The 8,494-nt window shown below is 35.8% G+C and overlaps 1 pseudogene; it reads left to right on the forward strand.

Moving 5' to 3' along the window:
- The first annotated feature begins 6,119 nt into the window (after nucleotides 1–6,119).
- LOC106026565 (olfactory receptor 52E4-like) lies at nucleotides 6,120–6,976 on the forward strand (annotated as a pseudogene).
- The last annotated feature ends 1,518 nt before the right edge of the window (nucleotides 6,977–8,494 follow it).

An 8,494-nucleotide genomic window follows, 5' to 3' on the forward strand; every position in this document is an offset into this window, starting at 1 on the left:
GGTATGTTGATAGTATTTTTATTGGGATTGCATTGAATCTGTATAACAATTTTGGGAGAATGGCCATTTTCACAAGGTTTATTCTTCCTATCCATGAACATGGGATGTCTTTCCATTTTCTGAGATCATCTTCAATTTCATTTTTCAGTGTAATATAATTTTCCCTGTACAGGTCTTTCACTTCTTTCATGAGAGTAATTCCTAGATATTTCATTTTTTGGGTAGCTAGTGTGAAGGGTGTGGTTTCTCTTATTTCTCTTTCTGTGACTTTGTGGTTAGTGTATAGGAATGCTATTGATTTTTGAGTATTGATTTCATAGCCAGCTACATACTAAATTTATTTGTTATATCTAGCAGTCTTTCAATGGAGTTTTGGGGATCTTCTATATAGAGTATCATGTCATTTGCAAATAATGACAGCTTAACTTCTTCTTTTCCTATCTTTGTGCCTTTTATTTCCCTCTCTTGTCTAATTCCTCTGGCTAGTATTTCCAGTACTATATTAAATAGGAGCAGCAATAAGGGACATCCTTGTCTTGTGCCTGATTTTAAAGTAAAGGCCTTCAGTTTGGGGCCATTTAGAATGATATTGGCTGTTCGTTTGTCATAGATCGCCTTTATTGTATTGAGGTAAAGACAATCTATTCCAATTTTCTGCAGGGTTCTTATCATGAATGAATGTTGGACCTTATCAAAAGCTTTTTCTGCACCTATAGAAATGATCATGTGGTTCTTACTTTTGGCTCTATTGATATGGTGTATTACATTTATTGATTTACATATATTGAACCATCCCTGCATGCCCAGGATGAATCCCACTTGGTCATGGTGTTTGATCTTCTTGATGATTTGCTGCATCCTATTTGCCAATATTTTATTGAGGATTTTTGCATCTGTGTTCATTAGGGAGATTGGTCTGTAGTTCTCTTTTTTAGTTTGGTCTTTCTCAGGTTTTGGTACTAGAGTAATATTTGCTTCCAGGAATGACTTAGGAAGAATTGCTTCCCTTTCAATTTCATTGAAGTGTTTGAGGAGTGTCGGCATTAGGTCTTCTTTGTATTTCTTGTAGAATTCTGCAGTGAATCCGTCTGGGCCTGGGCTCTACTAAGTAGGTAAGGATTTAATTATGTTTTTGATTTCATTAATAGAAATTGGGTTATTCAGTGGTTTAGATCTTCATGACCTAGCTTTGGTACTTCATATGCTTCTAGGAATCTGTCCATTTCCTTTGTGTTATCAAACTTTGAGAGTAGAGGTTTTCGAAATAGGTGTTGATGATTTTCTGTATTTCTGTAGAGTCTCTAGTGATTTCTCCTCTTTCATTCCTTATTGCATGAATTTGAGCTTTTTCTTCCCTTTTTTTAATAAGGTTGACTAGGGGCTTATCAATTTTATTTAGTCTTTCAAAGAACCAACTCTGATTCATTGATTTTTTTAGATTGTTTTTTTTTTTTAGTCTCTATTGCATTGATTTCTGCTCTGATTTTTATAATTTCTTCTCTTCTTTTGGCTTTGAGCTTGACTTTCTCTTCTTTTTGTAGATGTTTGAGGTGTAATATCAGGTTCTTTATTTGTATTCATTCTGTTTTCCTGATGTGTGAACTCAGTGGTATAAATTTTCTTCTGAGAACAGCTTTCATTGCATCCCACAGATTCCAGTAACTTGTATTTGTGTTTTCATTTTCCTGTAGGTAGTGTTTAATTTCTTCTTTGATTTCCTCTGTGACCCACTGATTACTCAAGAGTGTGTATTCAGTTTCCATGTCTTTGTGGGAATTTTGTAGTATCTTTTATCATTAATTTCTAATTTCATAGCGCTATGGTCCGATAGCATGCAAGGGATGATTTCAACCCTTTTGCATTTATTTAGATATGTTTTGTGAATTAATATATGGTCTGTTTTAGAAAATGACCCATGTACTGCTGAGAAGAATGTGTATTCTTTTGTTGTTGGGTGGAATACTCTGTATATGTCTATTAAGTCCATTTGTTCACAAGTGCAATTCAGTTCTTTTATTTCTTTGTTGATTTTCTGTCTGGTTGATCTGTCCATTAGTGTCAATGGTGTGTTAAGATCTCCTGTTAGAATTGTGTTACTGCTGATTTGGTTTTTCATTTCTGTTAGTACTTATTTTATATAACTGGGTGCTCTGGAATTTGGTGCATATATGTTTAAGATAGTTATCTCTTCCTCTTGGAGTTTTCCCCTAACCAGTATGTAGTGACCTTCTTTATCCCTTCTGATCATTATTGGCTTGAAGTTCACATTGTCTGCAAACAGAATAGCCACCCCCACTTTTTGGGGGGTTCCTGTTGCATGAAGTATTGTTTTCCATCCTTTGACTTTCAGTCTGTGGGTATCTTTTTTGGTTAGATGGGTTTCTTGTAGAAAGCATATGGTTAGATTTTGTTTCTTTATCCATTTTGCCAATCTGTTTCTTTTAATAGGTGCATTGAGACCATTTACATTAATGGTTATAACTGTTATATATTGGTTTACTGTTGACACGTTATCTTTCTGCTGTTGCATCTTTGTCTTTTGGTTCTGTTTAATTGTCTGCTTTGTTTAGTGGTTTTTTCCTAGATGCATCTAGGCTGTCTTTCAGTATTCTTTGCAGGTTTGGCTTGGTGATCATGTAGTTTTTCAGCTGTTCTTTGTCATGGAAGTATCTTATTTCTCCATCGATTTTGAAGAACAGTTTTGCAGGATACATCAGCCTAGGTTGGAAAACATTTTCCTTTAGGATCTGAAATACTTCACTCCATGCTATTCTTGACTTTATTATTTGTGCTGAGAAGTCTGCTGTGATTCTGATAGGTTTTCCTTTATAGGTGATCTGTCTTTTCTCTCTTACAGCTTTTAATATTCTATTCTTTTGTTCGATTACTGGGATGGCCATTACTATGTGTCTGGGTGTAGTTTTATTTTGGTTATGGCTATTTGGAGTTCTATATGCTTCACTGATCCTAATATCAGTTTCCAGTCTCATGTTCGGGAAATTTTCAGCGATTACTTCTCTAAATACCCTCTTGACATCCTTTATGTTGTTCCCTTCTTTTTCATTTATCCCTATTAACCTTATGTTGTTCCTTTCTGTGTCATCTTGCAAGTGTTGAATTATTATTTCCTGATTTCTTGTTATTTTTAAAAGATCTTTCCTTTCCTGTTCACTGGCTGCAATCTTGTCTTCAAGGTCTGAGATTCTATCTTCACATTCATTAAGGTGATTTTTACAACTTTTGATGGAGTTTTTGATTTCCTGTATATCTCTTTGCATCTGCTTTATATATTCTGTTTGTTTCTTATATTGTTCATCCAGGGATTCTATCTTTTTCTTTATCTGCTCAAGTTTTTTCACTGTGTCTTCTTTAGATATGTTCAGCATCTCCTTCATTTCTTTTATCATTTCTTCTTTTACCTGAGACATTATTTCTAGTTTGATTTCCTTTAAGGCTTCCCAGAGTTGCTTCTTTATTTCAGTTACTATTATTTCAGGTATTTCAGGTATGTGGCATATATTTTCTTCTATGCACATGGCTCCTAGGCTTTCTTGGGATGGGCTGGATGTTTGAGACTGCATTTTGGTCTTTTGTTTTGTCATTTTCCTATATTTTTACACTTCAAGTTTTGTTCCAAGTGAGGTAGAGAGGTCAGCCAGGCTGGGACAGTGGTCCCTGCTCCCTCCTTACTGATTTCGACAGGAAGCTGAATCCTGGGCCCCAGGCAAAGAAAAGAGTTTGCTGGCCTTGAGCAGGGTTCCCTGCCTCTGCTGGTCTTACTGGACCAACAGGGAGCCAGAGGAGCCCGCCTGCAGGCAAAGAGGAGAGTTGCACGCCTCCGCTGGACTTTTTGCGACCCACAGGCCTTATTACTGAGTTTTTATTGTATCATTGAACAGAACTGTCTTCAATCTCACTGTACGAATGTCCACTTTGTATGATTTAATTTTGTAATTAAACTGGACAACTGTTTCTAAGATGACAATATGTAATCTACTAACTAATGATTTCTTACTGTATATTTTTTTCTTGAAATTCTGTACTACTTTTACCCTTTTACTGCTTTGTTTTTTTTTCTCTCTTTTTTCTCTTTAAATAAAAAAAAATTTTAAAAATAAAACAAAAAGAAAATAGGCTGAGCCTTAAATCCATTTTCCTATTCTACTAGTACTATAGAAGGAATGCTTTAATTCAGAGACCTCATAACTTGGTAAGTTGTATCAAACATTGGTAAATTATAAGATTTTATCTTCTTTAATTGTGAACTGGATGCCACTGGAAGCAACAATGTTGTTTATAATTTCTCATATACCTTATGTATATGATATATGGAGAGAAAAAGGGATCATAAAAGAAATATTAAGAAGAGCCAGCTTATAAAATTTTATCAGTAAGCACTATTTAGTTCTTTATATGTTCTAGATGAAAATCCTTTGTCTGAGGGACAACTGGCTAAAAAAAATTTTCCCACCCTAATTAGTTGTTCCACATAGATATCTTTTTATCATTAAAGACAAATATATTTGCTATAAGTTAATGAAATACAATTAAAGGGCTGATTGATACTGAGTGAAGAAGGACTTTAGCAAAAAAATTGGAATAATGAAATTGCCATTAATCAGAGCTTGCTGGAATGAAATAGCAGAAGGTCAGACCTTGAGGCTGAAATTCATTTCCATACCAAACTGCCCCCATGAGGATAGGTTTGAAATGACTGGTAAGTATCCTGATAAATAAGTAAAACTAAGCAACCAGACCTATGGCACTTCTCAGTTGTCAAATCCAAGTTCAGTGTACAAGACTGAGTATTGAGGGTATAAGTGGTATTTAATTTCCAGGAAGATTTTGATCTAGGGATCACTAATTAGTCACTAGTTCCATTCACATTCTTAAGGAAATTTTTTCAAATGTTGGATATTCTGAATCCATAATTTTTTGCTACTACCAGCACAATGTGAGTTCACTGAGGCTGTAGATTTTGTTTAACTCATTTCTTCTGCAAGATATGGCACTATGTCTGGCCTAAATCAGGTGCTTTTTCAGTTACTTAAATGACCTTTGCTTCTCTCAAGATTTTTGGTTCCATTATGTGCCATCTGGCTTACAGAGCCTTATTCCCAAAGAAAATAATGCTTACTGATAAAATTTTATAAGTTGGTTTTAGCAAACATTAAAGTTAAGACACTTTAAAACAGTTATCATCTAGAAGAGCATTGTACTTATGATTATATATTTTAAATGGTGGATCCAATTATGAAGTAAGGTTTAAAGAAAAATTGGCACCCAAGTATTTGTAAATACTTGATAGTAATCAATAGAAATAAATATGGGAACATCTCATAGACAGAGCTGAGTGTTTGTCTGTACCCAATCACCCTGTTCCTAACCCTGATCTGGGAATCCACTAGCAAATATGTTTGGATATGAAATTGTTTTAGGTGTCCTTTATATGCTTGAACCACCACATTCAACAATCTATCTACCTTTTGCTTGATATTTGCTTCCAGTGGCATCCAGTTCACAATTAAAGAAGATAAAATCATATAATTTACCAATGTTTGATACAACTTATTAAGTTATGAGGTCTGTGAATTGTAGCATTCCCTCTATAGTACTGGTAGAATAGGAAAATGGACTTTAAGGCTCAACCTATTTTCTTGTTAGTGTCTGGTTCAAAGAATGGGATACATGCTTTGGTTTTGACCCAAATTCCCATTCTATGATTCTTCATTGACCTCCAGTTTTTTGCCAGGTCTGAGCTCTGACAGCCAATGTGAGTGTATCTCCTTTACTTTGACAATCTGGCACAAAAGAGAAAGAGCTAGGCATGGTCACACATGCAAGTTTGAGGCCAGTCTGGGCTACACAGGGAATTCAAGGCCAACCTGAGCTACATAAAGGGAACTTGTCTCAAAAACAAAGCAAAGCAAAACAAATACTTGGACATAAACATCTTTGTTTATTAAGAAGAGTCCAAATAGAGTTGGCCTTGATTTGAGAAAATGAATTTGGATGAAATTGGAGAAATGAATCACATGGGGGACAGGAAACCAAGAGCAACCTTGTCACTGATTAAAAGAGAATTACTCAAAAGAAATTCACTAACATTTGCTAGGAGAATGCCTTACATCAATTATATTCAGTTCCATCCACCCTTCTTTATCTTGCTGCGAATACCAGGACTGCAGACTGTGCATACCTGGACTGCTATACCATTCTGCGTTGTGTACCTCACATCCCTCACGGGGAACATCACCATTCTCTTTATGATTAAGACTGAATGCAGGCTCCATCAGCCCTTGTTCTATTTCCTGGCCATGTTTTCACTGACTTATCTGGGCCTATCCACATCCACCATCCCCAAAATGCTGGGCATCTCCTCAGTCTTCAAGTGAGTGGCTTTGGGGGCTGGCTTGCTCAGATGTTCTTTATCCACATGTTCACAGGCATGGAGACCATTTTATTGGTGCTTACGGCTTATGACTGCTTTGCTGCCATCTTCAAGCCTCTCCAGTATACAATCATCCTCACAAGTAAAACCATCAGCATCCTGATCTCTGTGGTTGTTGGAAGAAATTTAATACTTGTGACCCCATTTGTGCTTCTCATTCTGCAACTGCCCTTCTGTGGGCATCGCCTTATGCCTTACACCTACTGTGAGCACATGGGTCTGGCCCGATTGGCCTGTGTACCCATCAAGGTGAACATAGTCTATGGGTGCACAGTAATTTCTAATGTCCCTGCCTGGCACTCACACAGCAGTGGCTGCACATGTCTCCAAATGCTTTTTCAGACCACTGTTCCACAATGCAACCAGGTACTTTCAATCTATATCTTATTTTCTGTCCCACTGGTGCTTTGTTCTACTCTGTCTCTGTTGAATCCTTTCAGAAGAAATAGAGGCATGCCTTGTGTAAATGGGAATGTTCTTCTCACTCCTCTTGTACTCCCAGCTATGATGAACACGTACCCTTGATGTCACCCGGTGACACTGTGTGAAAGGAAATGGTGTGGTCAACATCAAAAAGGATTTCCTTCTAGAAATACAGTCATTACTGTCTAATTAGTTCAAATGGATTAAAGATATCTTCAAGCAGAAAATTTAACATGAATAGAAAACAGACCCTCCATATTTTTAAAGAAGGTTTTTCTTAAGTCTAGTATCTGTGGTCATCACCAAAAAAACATAAACAGGGCTTTTAGGAGAATTGTTGGAATCCGTTGCTCATAGGCATCACACTCTCCTGCATCAGTGTCCTAAATAATCAGTCTATGAACACTAAATGGAATTTTGAAATGCAAGAGGCAAGGATATCTATGGTATTGCTAAGAATAACAATGTTAGTACCTTACAATTGTGTCAGGAGAAATGAAACAACCAGATGTAATCTGTTGTTACAATTAAAAACAAACTTGTTTGGTTAATGGAACTGAACAGAGAAAGGAAGTTTTCTCATCATTATGAAGAATTTTTATTTGCATCAATTGGAGAACAAGCAAACATATAATTCACATTTTACCCTAAATCTTCATGGGCAAATCTTTAGGTATCACATAGGTCTGTAAACTGTTCAATACACTTCTTCATCAAGTTGTTATACAATGAGGGACACCCATGAACCATAAGGGAAGTTCTGGGTGCATCTTCACAGGCAGCCTCTGCATGCCTACTTTGACTTTCTGCTGCACCTGGTCATCTGTGTCAAAGCACTGCTGCTTGAATTAAGAGACTGACTCCAATATTTGGGAATAATCTGTATGCCATGTCAGTAATAAAGCTGTATGTGTATATATTAACATTCTTGCTTATATTTACATGCTTAATATGGTACCAATTTGCTAATGTATGTAAATATTAAGTACATATGACACAATGTTAATAAAATACAAATGATAAGATGGAAAGAACACCAAACATAGATGTAGTTGAGGAAATGATGACAAAAGAAAAATTTATCTACACCACAATTAATTATATTCTACCAGTAGTAAATTTCCCAAGACATTGCCATTTTCCATAAACCTCCCTTTCTCTGGCAAGCTCCCCTTCTCCTTAGAAACCCTTTACATAGTATACTTCATGTAATATAGAAGCCCGTCTACCTCTTCAAATATTAGTCCTGTTTGCCTTATCATGTTATCTGCCAGCACTCTTAGAACACAAGTAACACATTCTAACTTAAAATAAATTTCCAAAACACTCAATCCAGATACAGTATTTTCTCTAATGTATTCCATCATTGATCTACTTACTGATCGGTTTACTGATCCATAACTCCTAATAACTAGTCACAATCTTGATATTATTCTGATTCACAAAAAAACTGTTACAAATTGGCTTATAAATCTTTTCACTTCCTGTTGCCAAGTTTAAATAAAATTCCCAAAAGTTTTCTAAAATGGTTGTACAATTTTACACTTCTATCAAATGAGAATTCCAACTGCTTGTTGGTCTTTTGAATATTAGGTACTATAGTATCTGTCACCTTCAAAT

Source organism: Cavia porcellus, unplaced genomic scaffold, assembly GCF_034190915.1.
Source record: "Cavia porcellus strain 051 isolate PalLab524CR breed Dunkin Hartley unplaced genomic scaffold, mCavPor4.1 scaffold_9, whole genome shotgun sequence".
Classification (NCBI taxonomy): Eukaryota; Metazoa; Chordata; class Mammalia; order Rodentia; family Caviidae; genus Cavia; species Cavia porcellus.